The 23,603-nt window shown below is 47.8% G+C and overlaps 1 protein-coding gene and 1 long non-coding RNA gene across 4 annotated transcripts in view; one reads left to right on the top strand and one right to left on the bottom strand.

The window, feature by feature from the left end:
• Positions 1-20,683, bottom strand: part of VDR (vitamin D receptor) — a 93,567-nt gene extending 72,884 nt beyond the window's left edge. Inside the window, exon 1 of one of the 2 annotated variants that reach the window (XM_024736539.1) lies at positions 20,626-20,683. The gene's annotated coding sequence lies outside the window, so the exon portion shown is untranslated. The remainder of the gene's footprint in view (positions 1-20,625) is intronic. The other variant, XM_024736535.1, reaches the window with a different exon arrangement.
• On the top strand, positions 18,793-23,196 carry LOC112394039 (uncharacterized). Of its 2 annotated transcripts, none has more exons than XR_003002083.1 (3): positions 18,793-19,023; positions 20,550-20,689; positions 21,020-23,196. It is a non-coding gene; the product is annotated as an uncharacterized LOC112394039 (long non-coding RNA). The 2 variants fall into 2 exon arrangements; XR_003002084.1 differs by having other exon boundaries at positions 19,258-20,689.
• Positions 23,197-23,603: the final 407 nt, after the last annotated feature.

The following is a 23,603-nucleotide window of genomic DNA, read 5'->3' as shown; positions in this document are numbered from 1 at the left end:
TGTGTACACATCTTTTCTTTTGTGTATTGTATGTGTGCCCATTAGTCAATAATAACTAACTAGCTCAATGAAAGATGTGCTGATGAGAAGCTATGTGGACATTTTTTTTCCTTCCTTCCTTCCTTCCTTCCTTCCTTCCTTTCTTTCTTTCTTTCTGTGGACATATTTCTTTTAAATTTCTTTTCTTTTCTTTTCTTTTTTAAATTAATTTATTTATTTTTGGCTGCGTTGGGTCTTTGTTGCTGTGCTCAGGCTTTCTCTAGTTGCAGCGAGCGGGGGCTACGCTTGGTTGCTGTGCGCGGGCTTCTCATTGCGGTGGCTTCTCTTGTTGCGGAGCGCCGGCTCGAGGTGCATGGGCTTCAGTAGTTGTGGCTCGCGGGCTCTAGAGCGCAGGCTCAGTAGTTGTGGTGCACGGGCTTAGTTGCTCCGCGACATGTAGGATCTTCCCGGCCAGGGCTCGAACCTGTGTGCCCTGCACTGGCAGGCTCTTCTTTTCCACTGCACCCCCAAGGAAGCCCGGTGGACATATCTCTGACGGTTAAGTGTGAGCTGGGAACATTTAGTAGGTAGAATCCCTTTTCCACTTCTCACTAAAGCTGACTCTACTATGCAGTCCACCCAATTTCTCATTTTCAATTTGTGTTTAAAAGTCTTTTCATTTTCGGGCTTCCCTGGTGGCGCAGTGGTTGACAGTCCGCCTGCCGATGCAGGGGACACGGGTTCGTGCCCCGGTCCGGGAAGATTCCACATGCCGCGGAGTGGCTGGGCCCGTGAGCCATGGCCGCTGAGTCTGCGCGTCCAGAGCCTGTGCTGCGCAACGGGAGAGGCCACAACAGTGAGAGGCCCGCGTACTGCAAAAATATATATATAATTAAAAAAAAAATAAATCAATAAAAAGTCTTTTCATTTTCTGTCGGGTCATTCCAGGTAATTGTCATTGTGGTCTTCTTCCTGAGTACCCTCTGGACCTTCCCTGTCGTTTCTGAGCACAAGCTTCCTCCTGACGTGGCACAGTCAGATCCACTCGATTCCATTCCCATTGGGACTAGATTTGCTAACACCTGGACCTCTGTCCAAGTTCCCCGGCCTCCGGCTCTACTTCCCAAATCCATCCTGTTATCCGAGCTGAGGTTCTCCAGGCCAACACCTCATCGCCTTCTTGGGGGGAAACTTGCCCACTCACAGCATTCCAGTCTTCCTCTCATTGTTCTGCTGTTTGTGTTCTTTCCATCTCAAGACAAGAAAAATATTCTGCTTAAGGGTCTGTATCCAGACCTGGGATAAAAAGATTCCTTTTTCCCACCTTACCTTCAGATCCAACAAGTTAACGATCAATGTTTTGTCTCCATGTTTTGTCGGTATAGGGTAGTGATTAAGTATTGTAGTTCCGGACTCAAGCTGATTTAAGTTTAAATCTCAGTCCTGCCCTTTAACAACCGCATGACCTTGAGCTAGTTATTTAACCACTTGAATCCCCACCTTCTTCATTTATATAATTGGGATCTTTTTTTTTTTTTATTCCAGGTACTTTTGTTGTAAACGTCTTTGCCATAGACACCTTTACCACAAGCATTTTGACCGTAAACATTTTCATAGCATAACTAATTGGCTGTAAGGCAATTTAAAAGATAAAATAACTGGTTGGCAGTTGGTTTGACAGTTTGGTTTCAACTCCTTGGCATTGACACAGTACTCTCATTTTTATATTACATAGACCTTAGCTTTCATAATGGTCTATACAGTGACGAGTAGATGTGGCAGTCTTAAAGTAGTGGATGATAACAACTGTGGACGTATATCGACTTGATGGAAAATACAGTGATCAAAGTTACTGAAAGTGTGAAATAAGAGAGTGTAAAGCTAGGTTGCACACTATACTAGAAAAAGATAACATATCACTTTGCAAATTCTTCAATGATTTGAAGGCACAGAGTTGAACCCACACTTCACATAGAACTTTGGAACGTCTATCAACGGACATGTAACCATATGCCAAGAACAGCCAGCAGTATAGAGGCTCTCACAAGGCAACATAAAGCTCAGTTACACATATGTAACCTAGGATTTGGAAATTGATACATCCCTTAATGAATAAAGAAACTTTATGGAAAAAGAAGAAGCGCAATGCTGAACAAGGAGACAAATCAACAAGCAAAAAAAAAATGCATAAAATACTATAAACAAATGACTTGGAAGCCATGTGCTTTGGTACAACCCACGAAATAAAATCAGTTATTTGTGCAGTAGTGCCATGATTATACACACATTTTAAATCTATTCAAATATTTTGTATTTCGTGACAGTTTTTTAATTTTGTTATTCATTTTCCATGTTTCATTATGTCCTTTTTAATGTCTCTCTTTTTTGTTGTTGTTATTTTACTTTTTATGGCAAAATTGCCTTATGGTCAATTAGTTATGCAGCGAAAGCGTTTGTGGTGAAAAGCCTTGTGGCAAAGATGCTTGCTGTGAAAATACGGGCACGCTAATTTTTCCTACTCCACTGAGGTACATGAGCATTAAATTAAATAAAGCACTAAGCAAGTTGTCTGAGGTGTAGCGAGCACTCAATAAATGTCAGATATTATTCCTTTGTTTTTTTTGTCTTAATATTATTGATTTGCTTAGGAAGCTGAGTTCTTCCACGTGGTGAACTTATTTCTCGTTAACTTTCCTAGACTCTGAAATAGTCCTTCCTCCAACTTACCTACCCTCCTACTGTCACTTCCCCTGCTTTGGCATCAAAATGAGACTCCAGGAAGTTAAACTAAAATCTCCCCAGGCAGATGGGAAGCCTGTCCATGTCCTTATAAGTTCTTGAGCCGCCAGAACAATCTATACGATTTCTCAGTAATTCCGTACAGTACCACATTCTTCTCCTTGTCTTGAGTGTCTTCCTGATATCTGATTTCAATTCCTCTTACTGGGCTTATGCTCATTCGTTCTTCAATGAGGATAGGGAATAACTGGCTTTTATCTTTAACTCTATGATAATAGCTGAAAACTCTCCAGCCCCCTTCTTATCCACACAGAAGAATCTTAATTGGCTTGTCCCTCCTTTCTCTCTTTCTGTCTTTCACACTCATTCCAAAACTTTTTAGGCTATAATATCAATAAAAAAGCCAACATTCAAGAAGCATCGGCATTAAAACTTACAGAAGCAATAATTTACATAAATAACCTTTCATAAACTTTTAAAATAATCCTTGACAACTGAGGCACGTTTTATCATTCAAACAAAACTCAAAAGGAGAAAAGAAAATACTCTCCAATCTGCTAGCTGAAGTCTGCAACTCTACATCAGAGCTTTATTCTGTCAGAATAAATTCCTGTTAGAAAGCAGATTTCTCCAAAAAGATGCAAACATTCTGAGAGAGATAATGCCTTAGACCTGGGTTTTGCAACCTATAATCCGCAGCATACGAGTTCTACGGGATGTTAACAGATATGTTTATACCAGAAAAAAAAAAGTTCCGTGATCAAATAAGGTTGGAAAATGCTGGGTAAATAGCTCACTGTAGATGACAAGGTTGTGAATGATCTGGCCCCTTCCTGCCTCTCAGATCTCACCTGGTACCACTCTTCTTCTCTCTGGTCTAGGGCACCTGTCTTCCATCTTTCAGACCCAAACATGCAAAAGCTCACTCCAGCCTCAGTACCTTTGCATTTGCTAATCCCTCTGCCAGGGATGCTCCTCCCAGCTTTCCACATAGCTGGCTGCTTCTGACTACTCATTCAGATCTTGGTTCAAATGTCACATTTGACCATGCCGTTAACATTCTTCATAACGATCTTTAACACTATCTGAAATTACTAGTGTTACTTGTGTATTATCTGCTCCACCAATTAAAATGAGAAACCATATCTATCCTATTCATAACTATAGCTCTGGTGCCTAGAAAAACATGTGGCACACTGTGGAAACTCAATAAATATTTGAATGAATGAAGGAACCAACATTAAATAGGTTTTTTCAACACAAGACTTCTCAGGGCCTTTCATGCATGAATCTGTATTGGAACTCTTCAAGCAGGAGATGTAGTGTTCAGGCTTTTCCAAACCGAAGTGTTCCCTGGAGCACTGAGTGGAAAATTTTTTTATTGCTTATACTTTTGGAGATACTGCTTTAGGTTTGTTTTTTTTTTTTTAAGAGATTGCAAGTTCTAGAAGGAGGAAATATTTTTTGGGGGGGCTGCGTTGGGTCTTCGTTGCCACGTGGGCTTTCTTTAGTTGCGGCGAGAGGGGGCTACTCTTCATTGAGGTGCATGGGCTCATTGCGGTGGCTTAGCTTGTTGCAGAGCACGTGCTCTAGGCACGCGGGCTTCAGTAGTTGTGGCTCGCGGGCTCTAGGGCGCAGGCTCAGTAGTTGTGGTGCACGGGCTTAGCTGCTCCGCGACATGTGGGATTTTCCCGGACCAGGGCTTGAACCCATGTCCCCTGCATTGGCAGGCGGATTCTTAACCACTGCGCCACCAGGGAAGCCCTGCTTTAGGTTTTATGAATGACTTTATACCTAAATGAATTTTAGATTGTCTGAAAGCTAGTTTAGAGGATTGCAGAGTCAAGATGACCCATGAAGGTATAAATAGAGAAAAGATGTATAGATAATGGGAGTGGGGATGAAAAAGATATCTGAAGTAGTAGATGGAGACCTTTGCCCAAGGTTGACCCCCAACATCTAGATCATTAGACCTCTCTTAGGATATGTCTTTGAATTAAGAACTTGCTCAGCCCAGTTGTACCTAGCGCTGGCCTCACTTGCTTCTACTGAAGCTTTATTTATAAACAGAAAGGTTGGGCTTCCCTGGTGACACAGTGGTTGGGAGTCCGCCTGCCGATGCAGGGGACACGGGTTCGTGCCCTGGTCCGGGAAGATCCCACATACCGCGGAGTGGCTGGGCCCGTGAACCATGGCCGCTGAGCCTGCGCGTCCGGAGCCTGTGCTCCGCAACAAGAGAGGCCACAACAGTGAAAAGCCCGCGTACTGCAAAAAAAAAACCCAACAAAACAAAACAGAAAGATTGTCAACCTGAATAAAAACAAAGTTACACACATACACACACACACACACACAAACACAACTTCAATAAATGTTCCAAATTATATCCTATCAGGTAAATTAGAATGTAACTAGCAAGGATGTTATTTTGCAACTAACAAGGATCCCTGTGTCTACGACACTATGGCTGTTAATTATCTGAATGTCTCAGTCATTGCTTTCTTGCTGCATCCGTGAAGGGCTGAGGTCAAGGCAGATGGGAAAGTACCAGGGAGATGGTTTTGTCCACATTCTATCTTCTGGAGAGAAAATATTGAAACGTCCTTGAAAATGTCTTTCTGAACTTCTTGACTACTTTCATCTGGGTAGCAGACAGATGAACTGGGAGATGAGAAGGGCATGGCGGTGGGGAGGAGGAGAGGAAGCTGTCATCCGGGGGATTAAAATAACACGGTTCATCGTCATCTTGGATGAACTGTAAATGGGTTCGATGCTTTAATTTGCTTGGAAAATGGTTTTGTTAACCGCTTCTAAATTGACTTAATAGTTCAGAGAAGAGAAAATGATCTTTATGGAAATCAGGCCCCAGTTAAACTGTGTACTAGCTGCAGAAGTATTATTATTGAGCTTAAAATGCAGGCACCATAAAATTTTTTCTCTGGAAGGAGTTATAAGTAACCGTTAACGGAGACAACATTTGGAGAGAGGTTCCTCTACGAACTTAGGGTCTGAAACTTAGGTTGGGTGAGGGTTGCATAGAGTGAGATTTTTACCTTTTCTCTAATCTTTCTGCTCAGTTTCTGTGTTTACTATATCTGTGCATTACACTTATTAGTTTTTTTAAAGTGTCAACGCATGAAAAGAATGCATTTCCCTAATCGGGTTACCTCTCTCCATTTTGGTACCTGGGGCTGGGGTAGGAAGAACAGGAAACTGGAAACATGTGAGAAGAATCAGAAAAGGCCAACTTAGAAGCCCTGCAGGAGGAGCTGGTGCCCTGACTCTGTCCTTTGTGGCCTGGCCTCTTGACCCCGGCCCTTTGAGAGAGGGAATGACACCTGGGCTTACAAAATTTAGGACGAATTTCTTGAATTGGTTCTTTTAACGTATAGACTATGCACTTTGCTGGGAAACAAAGGTATCAAACATTAATTCTTGACCCCTTGGTGTAGTAAATGAGTGCTGAGTCTGAAACTTCCAAATCAAGTTTGAGGAAGAAGGAGAAATAAGAGAAAGGGGAAAAGTAGGAACCGGAACAGGAGGAAGAGGGGGAAATTTTTTTTAAAAAAATGAAGTGGTCCTAGTGTCCTCAATATCTTTATAGAGATGTAATCCTTCAGACTAGGTGACTTTTCAGGTGCTAGACATTATGTCCCTTATAGCCTCTACCTCTGCCTTCCTGCCTTCCTTCCTTCCTCCCTCCCTCTCTCTCTCCCTCTCTCCCTCTCTTCCTTCCTTCCCACCTGTCTTTTAATAAGTGTTTATTGAGCACCTACTAAGTGGGAGGCATTGGTGCAACAGAAGATACAAAGATGAGTAGGACATGGTTCCTATTCTCAAACTGTTCATTAATATTGAATACAATGAGATAAGAGGTTGAATGGAGGGCCAGTGATGTGCTAGGAGAGCAGTTAATTCTGAGTGAATTAACCAGGAAGACTTTACAGTGGTGGTAGCATTTGAACTAAGGACAGAAAGTGTGGCGAGCAGAATTTTAAGATGGATGGTATTACTCCTATGATTATATGGCAAAAGGGAAATTGTCCATATGTGCCTAATCTAATCACACGAACCCTTTAAAGCAAAGGATTTTATCTAGCTGGTGCCAGAAGAGTAATGCAGAGAGATCTGAAGCATGAGAAGGGCTCAACATGCCTTGGCTGCTTTGCAGATGGAGAAACCACAGGGGAAGGGATGAGGATGGATTAAAGAAGCTAAAAGAGACTCCTGGCTGACAGCCAGCCAGGACACCAGGACCTCAGTCCTTCAACCATGAGGTAATGAATTCTCCCAAAAGCCTGAATGAACCTGGAAGCAGATTCTTCCCCAGAGCCTCCAGATCTGAGTCCACCCTGGCCAACACTTTGATTTTGGCCTTGTGAGACTTTCAGTAGAGACCTCAGTGGAGCCTGTCTGGACTCCTGACCTATAGAACAGTGAGATCATAAATGGGTGTTGTTTTAAGCCATTACCTATGTGATACTCATTACACAGCAATAAAAATCTCAAAGAGAAGCATTTTCTATTCGGAGGGAAAAGCTCAGAGACTTAGGGGGAGAGCAAGTAGCTTGGAAATGTGGGGTGCCTGAGTGCACAGGCAGTAGCCTGGAAGTCTACAAAGCTGAGTGTGAGTCAGACCAGGAAAGTCATTGAATGTCATGCATGTCAAGGAGTTTGGGCTTTATCTTGAGCACCACATTCTACCTTCCCTTCCCTCCTACCAGCTCCATCATCTCCTGACCAACACGGAAATACTTCTCCTATTTGACTAGTGTCTGGGATGTCCATACAATTTTTTAATGCATCTGTCTTTCTTTTCTCTTCTTTCCTTTCCTGTTTAATATCCACCTGCATCATTTCTGCTCTTCACTCTGGCACTGTTTCCCTTCAGGTAGGAAGATGCCCAGGAGTCCTGCCTGATGATGGCCAGAAGAGGACATAGCTGTATGGCCATAGCCTTGACAATGTCCACCAGTGTCCACCACCAGGCCCTTTTGAAAGGACTGGCTGATGGTGAGAGGGAGTAGAATCTTCTCCAAATGGAAGGAACAGAGTGGATCAGAGCCTGGGTGTCTCATATAGGAAGTAATGGAAGAATTATGGGCAGGGAGACTCTGCAACTGACCCAAGGATCCTATTAACCAGAGAATTGCTATCTGTTTAGGAAATGGAAGAGGTGAGATGTGTCCATCAGAGTCCCAGCCGGAAATATAATTTTCCCAGAAGAGACTTTGAAGAAAGGTCATTGACAGATGTGTGGGCAAGGTTAAGGGAACAAAAATGGAGTATAGGAGTGACAGGAAATCATTACCACCTCAACCTCAATGGTCCAAGGGAAAGAAAAAAGTAACCAGTGCCCAGTGAGAGCTGGAGCCATGGAGAATGGGCCGCCTGGATGAAACAGTAGTCATGGAGGCATGGAACTATTACCAAAGAATTAGTTTTGAAGCAAGGAGGAGCAGGGAGAAGTACCTAATCTCTCTCTCCTCCCTCTGACCCCCTGAAAGTGCCTCCCCTAGCTGGATCCTATCAGAAACCAGTCAGCAAGGGAGCCCAGGAAGATGTGGTCCAGAGCTGTCATCCTCCTGGGGCACAGAAGAGGGCAGAGAAAGGTGGGCAATGGATGTGGGAGAGGGGTGGAAATGAAGAACAGAAAATCATCAACACGTCAGGGAAGCAAGAGGCTCATTGGCCTTGCCACGATGCTGACTTTGCTGTGACCTGGGTCACGTATGGGCTCAATATGACTGCTTTTAAACCTGGGAACCTCGCTATGGCTATACTCTTGCTGGTGGGATCCAGAGGAGGGATGATCTGAAAGGGGAAAGACCCTGTGAAAGCCAAGCCCGCATGTTGGCCCTCCAGTTCCAGGACCCTCTATGAGTGCAGTCACCCCCCATATGAGGAGAGAGTTTGGGGGAGTGAACACAGGGGTATCATATGTCATTGTGGGAGCTTCTAGCCCAAGGACATTAGGGGTTTCCCAGAGATTGCAGCCTGAACTATTTAGGGTCTACATACTCAGAGTGGTGGGAAACCATGCTTAGAGCTGTGGGCTGGACTGACCATTTGTGCCAGGGCTATAAAGCTGTGTTTTGGAGGGAGAGGGGCAGCAAAGAGATGGCACAGGGGAAGGATGTGGTTAAGTCTTTCTTTAAGAGCACAGCTTGTTATCTTTTGGGTCAAGAAAATTATAGGGGATTGATAAATTTACTAGAACAGCAAGAATCACACTATTTTAATTTTTTCAGCTTTAAATAAGGACATTCTTCTCCTAAAATACCCTCCTTGGGCTTAGAATGATCCTAGGAAGGTTTCTGACCTTCCAGAGACTTTAAAATTAATTCTGATGAAGAGCCACAGTCAGTACTATTAGGACAGATGGAGCCCTTAAGTGACCCAAATCCCACTACACGCACTCCAGGCTGCCTTGTCCAGTTTGGACAAGCCCCTGCTCCCTCTCAGCATCTGGCTCAGAAAGGTTAAGCATTATCTCGCAATTCTAGCCTAATCCCACAGCTGAGCCAGCCCCCAACAAGCTTCAGGGGAAGCTTCTCCAGCCCTGTGGGACTTTAAGGACCAGGTCCACGATTGAAGCACCATATGAAGGGCCAGGGAAGGCGTGAGGCCCAAGAGAGGAGTCCAGTCCTTGGCTGAGTCCGGTCTCCCCTTCTTCCAGATGATCCTCCAGTGACCTGGCCCCCTGGCTCTGGGTCTGGACACCGGGCCCTCTCCCTCAACCTCAAGCAGCTGGTCAGGGCAGTTCTTCCCAGGAACATGGCCTATTTACTCTACCCCGTGGCCCAAATTCCCTCTTGAGCCCAGAGAAAGTCCCCACAGCAGAGGTCTGGATCCAAACTTGCACAATCAGGCCCTCTTCCCTGGGTCCCCAGACACAGAGGACAGGCCAAGATGGGGTTGGGAGGCCTGGGTCAGCGTGGCCAGTGGGGAGGGTGGAAACTGAGCCCAAGACCAAGCTGCCCCATGGTATTTGCCGCCTGCCTGAGACCACAAGCGAGACACATTTGGAGGCGTCACAGCCCCTGCCGTCCAGGCCCCCCATGGCTCCCCAGGGACTCCCAGAGCCCATGAGCTTGGCGTGAAGCCTTCAGCCAGACTTTGGACCCATTAAGTGCAGGCTGGAAAGATGGGTGGGGGGACTGGGGCTGGGCGGAGTTGGCAGCCACCAGCAGACCCTCCCTGGTTTAATGTCCAAAGGCGAACTAAGGGCCAGATGTGACTTCGAGTTTATTAGCTTATAGTGAAGCAAGAGAAAACCACTGTAAGCAAGCGATCCAAAGTTGGGGATCTCTGGATACCATCAGTACCGCCAGCCTCACTCCGACCCCTGACTCCAGGCACCAAGGCCCCCAGGGCTGAGCACCAGGTGCAGGGGTGCTCTCCCTGTTAACAAGCCAGCTCTCAATTTCCTAGACTTGCTTTGTTAGGTTCCGGTCCCCACCACACACACACACACAACACCACACACCACACACACATATACACATGCACACACATACACACACACACACACAACCCCGCACACACACACAGAGACACACAACACCACACACACACACAATACCACACCCACACATACACACACACAACACCACACACCACACACACATATACACATGCACACACATACACACACACACACACAACCCCGCACACACACACAGAGACACACAACACCACACACACACACAATACCACACCCACACATACACACACACAACACCACACACCACACACACATATACACATGCACACACATACACACACACACACACAACCCCGCACACACACACAGAGACACACAACACCACACACACACACAATACCACACCCACACATACACACACACAACACCACACACCACACACACATATACACATGCACACACATACACACACACACACACAACCCCGCACACACACACAGAGACACACAACACCACACACACACACAATACCACACCCACACATACACACACACAACACCACACACCACACACACATATACACATGCACACACATACACACACACACACACAACCCCGCACACACACACAGAGACACACAACACCACACACACACACAATACCACACCCACACATACACACACACAACACCACACACCACACACACATATACACATGCACACACATACACACACACACACACAACACCGCACACACACACAGAGACACACAACACCACACACACACACACACCACACCACACACACACCACACACACACATACACACACACAACACCACACACACACAACACCACACACACAGAGACACACAACACCACACACACACACACACACACCACACCACACACACACATACACACACACAACACCACACACACATATACACATGCACACACATACACACACAACACCACACACACACACACAACACCGCACACACACATACACACAGACACACAACACCACACACACACACAATACCACACACACACACATACACACACATACACACACAACACCACACACACACACACACCACACCACACACACACATACACACACACAACACCACACACCACACACACATATACACATACACACACAACACCACACACACAACACCGCACACACACATACACACATACACACAACACCACACACACACACAATACCACACACACACACATACACACACATACACACACAACACCACACACACACACCCAACACCGCACACACACATACACACAGACACACAACACCACACACACACACACACACACACACACACCCCCACACACACAACCCCGCACACACACATACACACATACACACAACACCACACACACACACAATACCACACACACACACATACACACACATACACACACAACACCACACACACACACCCAACACCGCACACACACATACACACAGACACACAACACCACACACACACACACACACACACACACACCCTAGCCCAATTACACACCATACCTGCCATGGCGGTACTCAGTAATGTGACCAATTATTCTCACTGCATGTGCCGGAGGGACCCACCCGTACACCCGCCGCTGAGATACTTTCTTCCAGAGCTGTTTGCCTCCTCTGAGTGGAGCTGACACCTGGGTGCTCTCCAGGAACTCCATGTCCCCTCCACTCCCGACGACTCCTCTCTGCATCCCCACCACAGGAATCAGGGCCCAAGGCAAGTCAAGGGGGGCAGAAGGCACTTCCAAGATCCTACAGACAAACCTTGAGTCTGTCTCAGCCGAGCAAGTAGGCGACACAGGGGCCTGCACAGAATCCATGGAAAGATTTGGGTGTGTGCTGAGCTGCCTGAGACACATACCCTATGCCGTGGGCTGCTGCCCCCAGCCCTGTGTTCTTGCTACCTTGCTTCTAGGCCCAGAGTGCCATCCTTATCTAGATCTGTCCATCCAAGTCAGTCTTGACCAGCTGATGCCAGGTGTCTTGGTGATATCTGGGTATGCTTGGGGACGACCCAAGTGAGAAAATGTCCCCATTCCTGGGGTAGATGAGAGGGCCAAGGAGCTTGCTGGGGATCAGCACAGGTGGAAGCTTTGATCTCTCAGCTTAATCAGAAGAATATGTTATAGAGATGTATCCACCCACAAGGTTGCTCCCTTTTATCCCATCCTTGAGTACTGAAAACTCAGATGATTGGCCATAGGACATTGTTTAGGACTTGTATCATTTTGGGTCATTGACTGGTGTGAACATACATTTTTAATGGGGTTGCTTGGTCCCTAACACAGGTTAGTTTCTGAGAGCCCTCTTGTTACCAAGAAAACCTGGCCCCTTCCATTGTTTCCTTCCAGCAGGAAGGCTTTCAAGCAATGGAATTCACCCCCTGCCCCCACCCCCAGTAGGGTCTCTGATGAGCTGGTCATCTGATCCCGCCAGTTCAGTGAAGGTTAGCTGGTAGCCGTGACCCTGATGATACTTATAAAGTCCCCTTCAATACACCCACCCCCAGGATCTGCCACCCCTGTCTCCCTGGGTCCCTGCGAATCACCTGGCAACTGATCAGGCCCTAAGAGAGCCCCCCTTCTGGGCAGAAGGTACTGTGGGTTGTGAAAGTTTAGGTGTCCTTTTGCTCACAGGTCTCTTGGGGCCTCCTTTGACTTGCCCACATCGCGTCCCACAGATCCCTGATGTGCTGCACGCACTTCAGGGCCCTTGCCTCCTACCTTGCAGGGCTTCCCCAGACCACAGACTCTCATACAGCCTCCAGTCTCCAGCCCCTAAGCCTCTAGGGTGGGACTTTCAGGAACAACGTCACCCCCCCCAACTCAAACTCAGCTTGAGGTCTGACCTCAGGTTGGGTGGGGAGAGAGCCTGGACACTCCAAGCCCAACCCTACTGTGGGACCCACAACTCAGTAAACATTAGTGCTTCTTACATCTCCCCCACCAACACCATTTGGTCAGTAGATCACTGTCCCTACCTGAACTTCCCCTCCCCAAACAAAAATATCTGTTTTGCTGACTTCAAAGAAATGCAGAGACATTCCTGACACTGACACTCATCAGAGAAAAATTCTCCTTTGTTGAAAGTGAAATGATAGAAAAAGTTGATATAGCAATATTAATATCAGCAATAATAATATTAATAATTATTATCAAAGAGACTTTAAAGCAAGAAAAAAAATACAAGCATTGTAGGGATAAAGAGGATCATTGCTCAAAGATATTATACCAGGAAGATATAGTAATAACTGAACCTGCATGCATTTAGCATGCAATATAGTCTTGAAATACTTGAAACAAAAATTGACAGAATTACAAGGAGAAATGAACACATCCACAATTAGAGTGGGAGATTTTCCATTTAGCTTTTGCAGAAACTCAAAGCTTAAGAAGTAAAAAAGTTGAATAAGAACATAAGTAGTGAATTGTTACAATAGAACTTATTATTGTCTGGATCCGAAAGCCATGTGTAAAATCTTGCAGCCCGAAACTGGAGAATACACATTCTTTTCAAGAACACTTGACAGAATATTCACAAAAGGAGACCATAAACCGAGTCTCAAAAAAAGACGAAAAACACTTTTTTTACATATTCTGTGACCACAATGAAGTAAAACAAAAATTCGATTTCAAAAATACAAACAAAATTTTTATTTGGCAAACTTCAAATGCTCTCAGAAATAATTTATAGGCCAAAGAAAAATAATTACAGCTATGAAAATTATAACTAGATAATAAAAACAATACGCCTCAAAATTTGTGGATGCAGTGAAAACTATTGGAAAATGTATAGTTTAAAAGATATTGATAATAAAAAAGACTGAATGTTAATCAGTTACGTATTCAATTTAACAAATCAAGAGAATATTCAAAGAAAGTAGAAACATAAAAATAAAAGCAAAATTAAGAAACCCAGAGACAGACAATAATGGACAAACTCAAAAGTTGGTTTCTGAGATTACTGAACTTGACAGACTTAAAGAAAATAAAATAGCAAGATTCATTTAGGAAGAAAAAAAAAAAAAAGAGGTGGCAGAAACGGCCTAATGGCAACTAGAGGCAGTGTAGATACGACAAAAGCCTGAAAGAACAGCACATCCTTAGGGGAGACAGCTCTCCCGCCTCTCTCCTGCTGGGCTATGCAGTGCCCATGTCTTATTTATCTTTGTATCTTCAAAGCCTGGCAGCCTGGTACAAAATAGATATTCAGTGAGTTTGTTACATAAAATCAAATCCTCTTCTTGGGCAGGCAGTCCGTGGCCCCAATATTGGAGCAAACAGAGTCCATGGACAGAGTTCTCAACAGCTATCCGAGGTCACTATTTGTTCTTGCTGTTAAATAAAGCACCAAAGTTTAGAAACCCCATACTTAAAAAATAATAATAATCAGAGTAAATTAAAGTTACCTTATAATAATATTCTCCTTCCTTACTTGGATGAGACTGGTCTGAATAAGAGTGAAAAGGGTAGAGTTATACCTGGGGCGGGGATGCGGGGGGTTCGTATTCATCACCCAGGGCACCTGGAGGAGATTTTGTCCCACACGTGACCACCGACCAACAAGGCTGTCGAGGGGGGAAGCAGGTTGGAAACCCCTGGTTCATCATGACGTCTGTGTCAAAGCTTCTATGTGGTGAAGAAACCTGGACCTGCCCAGTTTTCACATCAGTCTATGAAATCAAAGGAGGTGGTCTCGGCTTTCACAAACACCCATGAGGGTCAGGAGTAAGATCAAGAATACCGCAAGGTTGGAATGTTTCTGGCTGAAAATGGAACACTGCAAGGCTGACAGATGCAGGACACCGAAGTCTAGGATTTCAGAGGTAGTAGAGAGGCCTCCTGACCCCTTCCAAAGACACCCTGTCCAGGCACTGAGGCCTGAACTGTTCCCTTGTGGTTCTAACCGCATCCTGGCTTTGTCCTCTAAGGAGAGGTCACCCTAAGTGTTATCAGCCATTGCTAACCCTGAATTCGAGAATCAGGTGCTTTCCCAACGTGAGGATTTGATGGGGTGGGTTGGGTGGAGTGAGCTGAAGGCATGAGGACATGAGGGCACTGGCTGCCTGAGGGAGAAACAGGGAGTTAAAACCGCAGAGTGCAGAGTTCTGCCTGGGCCAGCCCTGAGCACATAGCGAGCTAAAGGGAGAGTTCACGAGAGGGGGCGCGGGGTGGAGGGGAGGAGGAATGTGTTCCGGATGCCCCAGCACAGCTGGAAGCCTTGTGGCCTCTCTGGGTCATGGGCCAGGAGAACAAGCAGACCGGCAATCGGGGGGCAGAGGGAGAAACGCAGAGCATCTGGCTCTGCAAATAACAGCTTCCAGGGAAAAGGCTTCACGTGAGCACGCTGTGGAACCGATGCGAGGATGCGGGGATGCTCGCTGCTATCGCTCCATCATCGGTCCACCCGCCATGACAGCAGCACTCGGGAGACACTTTATCAAAAATACGTTATCTCCTACGAGCCTCACGACAGACTCTGGGAGTATGTATTTAAGACTGTTTTTATTTTGCAAAAGAGGAAACTGAGGCTCAGCAAAGATAAGAAACTAGGGACAGACCTGGGACTTCTCACGCCAGACCCAGGAGGTTTAATGCCTTTGCTTCTCAAAGTGCGGTGTTTGGACCAGCAGCATAGGCCTACCCCGGGAGCTTATTAGAAATAAGAAATTTCAAACCCAGACTTAGCGAATCAGAATCAGCATTTTAAAAAGATCCTTACGCGATTCACGTTTTAACACTTACGTTAAAATTTAAGGCCTACTATGTCCACCATATCAGACCATTCTCGTAAACGCCTGATGACCCACATGAGTTAGATGTTCTTGGGGAGTCTCAGTATTTTAGAGCTGGAAGGGACTTCTCAAAAGCACCTACACCTACTCCATCATGGTACAGATGGTGACACTGACAAATTTTCAAAACAAGTCCCTAGCAAAAATAAGGTGAAAATGCAAATCTCTCTTTTGACTCAAAAGGCTTCCGTTCTACCTGTCCTCTTCCTATTTCTTTAAGAACTTCCCTATTTGGTGCTTTGATTTGGGGTTCTGTTATAAAAACAGGCTTTCTTTGCCAATTATGTACAATTTAAGCTAACAGTAAATGTCATTTCATTTTCTGACACACATTAATAGAGAATGAAAACAATAACAAGAACAGAAGCAATCATGGCCTTTTCTTTGTTTAGCGTGTCCTACTTTTTCAGTGTTTTATACCCATGGTTCAGTCACATGCTAGGCAGCTGTAGAAATCCAGCCCTCTACGAAAGATTGCTTCTCGACCAATCTGGGACAATCATCAAGTTGGTTGCAAATATAAATTAGGTGTAATAACGTGGAGAGATATCTATGTATCTATAAGGATACAGGCCACGCTAAAACTGTGTCTGTCCAGCACAAGTGCAGGGCTTTGGCAATTTTCTGGTTAATTTGCTAAGTCAAGAAGGCCAAACCAGATCATTCAGGCCAGTAGTAGCTTTTTGAACCTAAATATTCTGGTTTGGCTGTCTTCATTTATAAAGTTAACCTGATACTTGCCAAATCACTGCCTCATTCACGCTCTATCAAGGGGAAAGAAATTCTTATGTGAGTGTGAACACACGTTTTAATATGTGCGTTTACATGGAACTCAACTTGGGTCATTTGTTCTTTGAGATGAGATATCAACTCAAACATTCATCCCACAGATGGTGGGAAATCCAGGGTCCCTCCCAATATCTCTAGGAATGTTTGGGATGGGAAGGGGGCTGGCCCAATGTCCCCCCACCCCACCCTGGCCACCCCAGTCACTTCTGGCTCTAAGTTCATGCTTCTGTGGGATTTTCTCTTTTCTATCTTGCCTCCTGTGGACATTTCCACTCTCCACCTGCATGGATTCAAGCATCTAATTCAGTCAGTTTTCCTTGATTTCTCCCAAACATCACTCGCCAAAGTCAGTGGATGCAGCCAACTTTCCCTGTGGATGTGGAAGGAACAGAGGGGCTGTTCTCTGCCACACAATAGAATATCTCCTAATGTTGACCACTAGAACTTTGTCCTTAAAAGTCTTCCAGCTGTTCCTTTCCCCCACATTCCCGTCATGGGGAACTGTCTTCTACTTGGGCTCAAGCCTCCTACCATGTCGTGGCTCCTTCCTCATCCAAGTGCCTTCTAAGCTAAACAGCCCTCACCCACAAATTCCTATGTTGATTATCTCTTTGTCTCAGTGCCTTCCAGGACTCAAATAGACCATCATGGTATTTGTTCAACAAAGGGCCCAAGGATGAATTCTCCCACGGGTGTCAGTGACAGTGGGCCCTTTCCCGACACACCAACGCCTCCTGTTACAGGATAGATAGACGGATGGCATCCAGGTGCTAGTCTGTGTGTGTGAATGTCTGTGCAAGCATGGCTGAGAGAATGTGTATGCACAGGCGTGTGTACGTGTGACTATGTGTGTGTTTGCACACCTGGGAAGCAGCCCTAGGAATCAGACCATAAGTGACTAGGAAAATGTGTCAAGTGTGTCTCTAGACTCATTCATCAGGTGTTGGACCCGATGCTGGGAAATCCTACGTGTCAGTCCCGTGAGGACACAAGGAGAGGATTCCCCACACCCAAGCTACATCTCCTTGAAAATTATTAATTAATTGGGAAGCAACACAGAGACACAAAGGAAAATAGATAGAGCCATGGGGAATTGGAAAGACAGAAAAAGAATTAGCTGAAACAAGGTCATCTTGGTTCTCAGAGACCTGGACTACATGTAGTAACTCGCCACAAATGCCAATGGGAGGGACAAAAATGGGAAGGAGTTTCTACTCCTTAGGCATGGAAGACCCTGGGAAGGGTGCACAAGATAGGCTGTGCAGCCTTTCCTTCCCATGTATCTCGGATGCCACAGGAGCCTGGCCTTCCCGGAGGGAAGAGGAGGGCAAGGATGCCCTCTTGGAGCCCAACCTGATCTGAAAGGCTATGAGATCTGGGGTTTCCAAGCAAAGGGATGTGAGCTTGCCTGCAGCCCCAGAGTTGGAAGGATCGGGCACCCTTGGGATGGGAGGGGGTCAGGGTGACACAAGCATTTCGCCAGCCCCTTCTCCACTCTGCTTGTGTTCCCCAGGCCTTGGAAGCCTCTGGGGGACTGAGGTCACTACACAATATGTTTAATGTCACTGGGAGAGGCTGGTGAGACCAGGACACCCCTGAACACGCGCTGATGCCCTGTTCCATCCCGCCTCTAGGCAGATCCCCTGGGCCTGGGTGTAAAGCGGCCGCTGGAAGTTTGTGCTCTGTTCCTTCTTGCAGGGAGCATTGTCCCGGGGAGACCTCCCCTCCCCTCCCCTCCTCCAGCCCCACAGACTGACCTGGCTCTGACAGCTGAGACCTGGGAGGGCTAGTGTGGACAGGACAGTGCAGAAAGCCTTTCTGAGGACACGACACTCAGGCCAACCTAAAGGATGAGAATGGGGCCAGCTCCTGGGGGAGCGGCGACCAGGTGGCGGGGGAGTGGAAGTTCTCGGCCCTGAGGCAGGAAAAGAACTTTGACCATTAGGAACTGAAAGAGCCAAGTGCCCGACCAGTAAGGAGGGCAGAAGATGAAGCTAGGGATATGGTAAAAGTCCAGAATCACTCAGGGCCTGCCTGAGAGGCCGCAGTAACGTTCTGAACGCACGTACACTCACACAAACCCGGGCAGGCTGAAAGGAAAGGCTGTGGGGAAAGTCTGCTATGGTCTGAACAATGATTCTTACGCTTCACGGAGATTGAAATGGAGGAACCTCAAGCTGGGAGCAGGGAGACCAGTCATGAGGCCACCACAGATTCCAGGTAAGGAGAGGAGGGTAATTTAGAAAAAGCTGGGGAGGTTGTGACAATTGAGAGAAGTGGTGGGATTAGATGTACGCTTTAGAGGCAGAGTTTGCTGGACCTGATGATGTAATGGATGTGGAATGGGAGGAGGAATCAAGGACCACAGTCTTTAGCAACTAGGGAGGTGGAGGTGATATAGGCAAGCCTGGTGGGGCAGGTAGCAGTGAGAATCAAGAGTTCTTTTCGGGACAGGTGAATTTCAAAACGTCCGGAGACCTCAAGTAGAAACGCCACGTGGCACCTGCCTCTGAAAATCGGACCTCCAAGAGGAGGAAGGGGCCAGTTAGAAATGTGGACTTGCCACCATGTGTGTGGTGTCTACAGCCATGGAGGCATGGAGAAAAGAGCCCAAGACCAGGTCCAAGGGCACTGGCACTAGAATCTCTTTGAAGCCACCAGCGAGGCAGGAAGAAAACCAGGAGGGCACCATGTGGGGAAGCCTGGAGAAGGGAGGGCTTCAGGGTGAGTTAAAGCTGCTGAGAGATGGGACACCTGAGATAAGAGTTTGGTGACTTTAATATGAATGGTGGTGGGGCAGAAGCCAGGCTGGGGTGGAGTGAAGTGGGGATGGCCGGGGAGGAAGTAGAAGCAGCGAGTGTCAGGCACCCCCTCCCCCTGCCCCTGGTGTGGGTGTGGTAGAGGGATTTTTAGAAGACCCATCCCTGTACGGATGGAAACATTCCAGGAGGAAGCCGGAGAGAGAAGGTGTGAAGGGGAAGGGGGTTGGTCCTCCCTCAGATGCCCCTTCCTCTTCCAATGGAGATGAGGAATCCCCTGCCCTTGGACCCCTCGCGGGGCTGGATGCAGAGGAAATGCCAGGGCCTGGGTGAAGGAAGCCAGGAGGGGAGGGCCTGCCTTGCTCTGGAAATAGAAAACCGATGCTGGTAACTGAGTAACTCCTGGAGATGGGGCAAAGGCCCTGGCAGAGTCTGAAGGAGCAAAAATAATCTGTGCTGCTTGGGCGGTGAGGCAGATCGGATGTGGGGGGCGGAGAGGCCTGGTCTGCGGTCCCTCATCCCCTGGCACCCCTCCCCGGCCTGCAGGGGCGAGCGCCGCTCTTCTGTCTTGCTCTGGCCCGGCCAGGAGCGATGGTTCCCGGCAGACAGAGCAACCTCAGGTGAAGCCCACGCACCAGTGCCGAGGCCAGCGAGCTCAGTCCCCTCTTGCCCCACGCACAGCACCGCCTGCTCTGGACCCCAGATGAGGACACCACCCAGACAGACAGACAAGCAGGGCAGAGCCCCGCCGAGCCTCAGCCAGGCAGATGTGGCCTGAGCAGCCCCAACTGCCTGTGGTCAGGGAGGGGTGGAGTCCCACCCCACTTCGGGAGGCGCCTTGAGCCTCCCTCAACCTCCCTCAGATCTCCCCCCACCCCTACCACACAGCGCATTATAGGCTCCTCAGAGGGGATGCCGATCTAACAGCAACCTATGAATTGATTGAGTGGTGGGCTGGTTTGGGGTCCTTCTCCCTTTCTGTTTCAGCACCGCTGTCCTCCCTCACCTTGGGGCAAAGGCGCCCCAGTCTCTCTCTGCTTCACCTCCTGCTTCCCAGGCTCACCTCTAAGATCACAGGAAGCAAGAGACACATCTTCTCATCCAGCAGATGGTGCCGGAAGATGCGGGTGAGGCCATGGGGTTGAGGCTCTGCCCTGGGTCCAGCCCCACGCCTGCCCCTCCTCCCCACGGCATGCCATCGCCGAGGAAAGCAGGGCTTTGAGCGAAGGAAGGTGCCAGGCTCCAGAGTGGTGGGGGGGGGGGGGGTTGGGGCCCTCTCTCCCAAGGAGGAAAGGAAGGTGAGAATCACTGACCTGAGAAGTTTCCATGAACTCTGGCCATGTGGGAGAAGTGGGGGGAGAGGCCCAAAGCAGCTGGGCAAGGCGCAGGGGAGGGAAGTAACTCCCCTACTGGTTTCCTTACCGTAAACTTCTAACTGGATCCTGCACTATAAACAGACACACTGGACCTGCCCGAGGAATGAGCACGGCTGGGGACCACGTACCACCAGGACATTAGAGAAGTAGAGGTGTTGGCAGCAAGGGACCCAGTACCTGGACCCCCGGGGGACCGGCCCTGGGCAAGGGGAGACAGTTTGCCCAGGAAGATACCCAGAGGCCGTGCCCATTCTCACTCCTCCTTCCTCCTGGCACAGAAGTGCCCTCTGTTTATAGGCAAACTATGAGTGTGGGTAAGAGAGAGAAGGGGCTGTGCTTGGTCCTTGGATGCACCAGGCTCTGAATCCACAGCTGCTGACTCAGCCACTTCCCGCTCCCCTCCCAACACCTCCCCCGCAAGCTGATGGGAACAAAGAGGCTGCAGGTTTCCAGTTGTAAAAGTCGGGAGGAGCGATCAAGAACGAAGATCAAGGCTTCAGATTTTCCATGACACTTGTGCAGGGGCGGGGGCACCGAGCCTGCCTGGCGCAGCGCCCATCACCCGTGCCCTCTGGGAAGCAGGAAGCTGCCATCCAGGCCTGGGGCAGTGCCAGCCTCAACATCAGCATGGCGCCCTCTCCTGGGGCTGCCTTGGCAGGAGGCGAGCTCACTGACCTTGCAGTGTCCGTGCCGTCTCCTGAGCTCTGGGGTCCCCCGAGCCCAGTCCCTCCCAGCTCTCTGAGATCAGACAGTCTTGGAGGCCAGGAGCTCACCCAGCAGCACCCCCAAACTTGCAGCACTGGGCAGAGAGGGAAAGGGGAGGGAACAAAGGACAGAGGACAGGAGGTGTGGGCTTCAGGCAGGGGAGGGCGTTGAGGGGAATCCATCTGCAGGAAGTCAAAGGGCAGCTGGGCCTGGCCTCCCCCCACAGTGAGGCCAGTCTCGGTGTCCTCCACCCCACGTCGTACCCGACTATCTCAGCTTCTGTGGGATCTGCGACACGGAGGAGTCCACCCGGTTAAAACACATGACGGTACATCTATTGAATGGAGTACCCTTCAACTCTTTTAAAAAGTCAGGTACATCCATGCATCCTGACAGGAAGGATGACCAAAGTATAGTAAGTGGAAAAACGATCAGAAGATTCTGATACAATTTTCTTAAAAATACTTAAACCTCAAACCAGTGCATTTGGATATGCGTATCTAAATAACTACATATTTTAATGTGCTTAGAAAGAAGGATAAATGTGCTAACGTATGCCTGGGGTCATTTGGATTAGAATTCGAGGAAAAGGAGAGACTTTTGTATTAGAATTTTTTATACTAAGCATGTATAATTTTGAAATGCAAAGGAAAATGATGAGGGTGGGGGAGATGATTCAGAGCAGTCCAAGTGTGTAGACAGAGCTGGGCACACACACAGACATGCCAGGTGCAGGCACGCACACACACCCCCCACACACACGCACATACACACGTGCTCACACCGAGCACATCTGGCCCGCCAAGGAGGGCACACCTGGTAAATCTGGCAGAAACGTGGGCGCACACCTGGCTCAGGCACAACCCCACAGTGCAGGGTTCCCCTGGCATGTGCCTGGCAGGGCCCGAATCTCCCTCTGGGCATCGATCCCATCCCAGATCAGGCCCCAGCTACCCTTGCTTCCCCAACCTCCAAATGCTCTCCCCTGGGCCTCCGTCATTTCCTGCCAGGTACTCACACAGCAGGACCCTGGGCAGTCATGAGAGTCAACAAATGTGGGAGGGGAGCCTGTGGCCTGGCCGTGACTGTGGCCTCCCCCTTCTCTGGGGCACTGGGGCACTGGGGCACCCATCTCCAAAACCGGGGTTGTTCCAGGGTTTCTTTTGGATTCTGGTTTGACTAAGAAACCACCTGGGCATCAGCCAGTCCAAATATGACCCTGATTCTGCCGCTTACTTGTTGGGTGACCTTGGGCTAGTTGTTAAAACCTTCTGAGCCTCAGTTTCCTCATCTGTAAAATGGGAATAATAAGGTTATTGTGAAACTCAAAGAAGATAATATATCTAAGAGACTAAACGCTTTGGAAGACAAACAAGGAAATGGCGATCACAGATGTCAGGATCCTGGTTCCCTCCAGGGCAGAGGGATAGGGCTGTGATCAGGGAAGGACACAGGGACCTCTGAGGTGCTGGCAGTATTCTAATTTTTGACCTGGGCTACGGAAACATGGATGTTTAATTTATAATTATTTATTAAACTGTATATATATTTAACCTATGTATGTTATGTTTCATAATAAGAAAAAATGCTTTGGAAACTTTCATGTTTAGCATAAATGTAAAATAATATCAACGAGCATAAATTCCCATTCTCATACCCTCTGAGCAGCCTCCGGGACTCTGAATTTCGCCACAGTCAGGGTTAGCTGGGTGGCAAGGGTCAGCTAATAAGCAGGGATTTCAGTTATAAATCTAGACCAGTGTTGTCTTCCTTGCTAGGGGAGGCCTCGAGGGCAGAGGTGCCTAAGGGGTGTGGATCCTGTGGGGGAGGCCTTGAAGAAAGTGGTCAATTCTGCCCTCCCTCATGGCTCCTCCCTGCCGCAGAGCACTGAGAACCACAGGCACGTCTGCCCACCCAGACTTCCTGGCTGGCATAATCCTTGCCCTTGCAAAGCTCCCTG

Source organism: Neophocaena asiaeorientalis, unplaced genomic scaffold (assembly GCF_003031525.2).
Source record: "Neophocaena asiaeorientalis asiaeorientalis breed wild unplaced genomic scaffold, Neophocaena_asiaeorientalis_V1.1 scaffold134, whole genome shotgun sequence".
Lineage (NCBI taxonomy): Eukaryota > Metazoa > Chordata > Mammalia > Artiodactyla > Phocoenidae > Neophocaena > Neophocaena asiaeorientalis.
Note: the sequence above shows the minus strand (reverse complement) of the source record. Positions and strands in the feature narration are given on the sequence as shown.